This window comes from Monopterus albus, unplaced genomic scaffold (assembly GCF_001952655.1).
Source record: "Monopterus albus unplaced genomic scaffold, M_albus_1.0 scaffold86.1, whole genome shotgun sequence".
Classification (NCBI taxonomy): domain Eukaryota; kingdom Metazoa; phylum Chordata; class Actinopteri; order Synbranchiformes; family Synbranchidae; genus Monopterus; species Monopterus albus.
Window position 1 is genome coordinate 44,534 of NW_018127966.1, and position 442 is coordinate 44,975.

Consider the following 442-nt stretch of genomic DNA (forward strand, 5'->3'; position numbering starts at 1 on the left):
AGAGATAGGGTGAGGAGCTCGGTCACCCGGGAGGAGCTCAGAGTAGAACTGCTGCTCCTCCACATCGAGAGGAGCCAGCTGAGGTGGCTCGGGCATCTGTTTCGGATGCCTCCTGGACGCCTTCCTAGGGAGGTGTTCCGGGCATGTCCCACCGGGAGGAGGCCCCGGGGAAGACCCAGGACACGCTGGAGGGACTATGTCTCTCCGCTGGCCTGGGAACGCCTTGGCATTCCCCCGGAGGAGCTGGAGGAAGTGTCTGGAGAGAGGGAAGTCTGGGCATCTTTGCTTAGACTGCTGCCCCCGCGACTCAGTCCCAGATAAGCGGAAGAAAATGGATGGATGGATGGATGGATATTTTCTCAAGAACTCACACATGGGAGATTAGTGTAGTTTCAATGGTAGTTTAATTTTAACATTCAACATAAGTATCAATTATCATCAC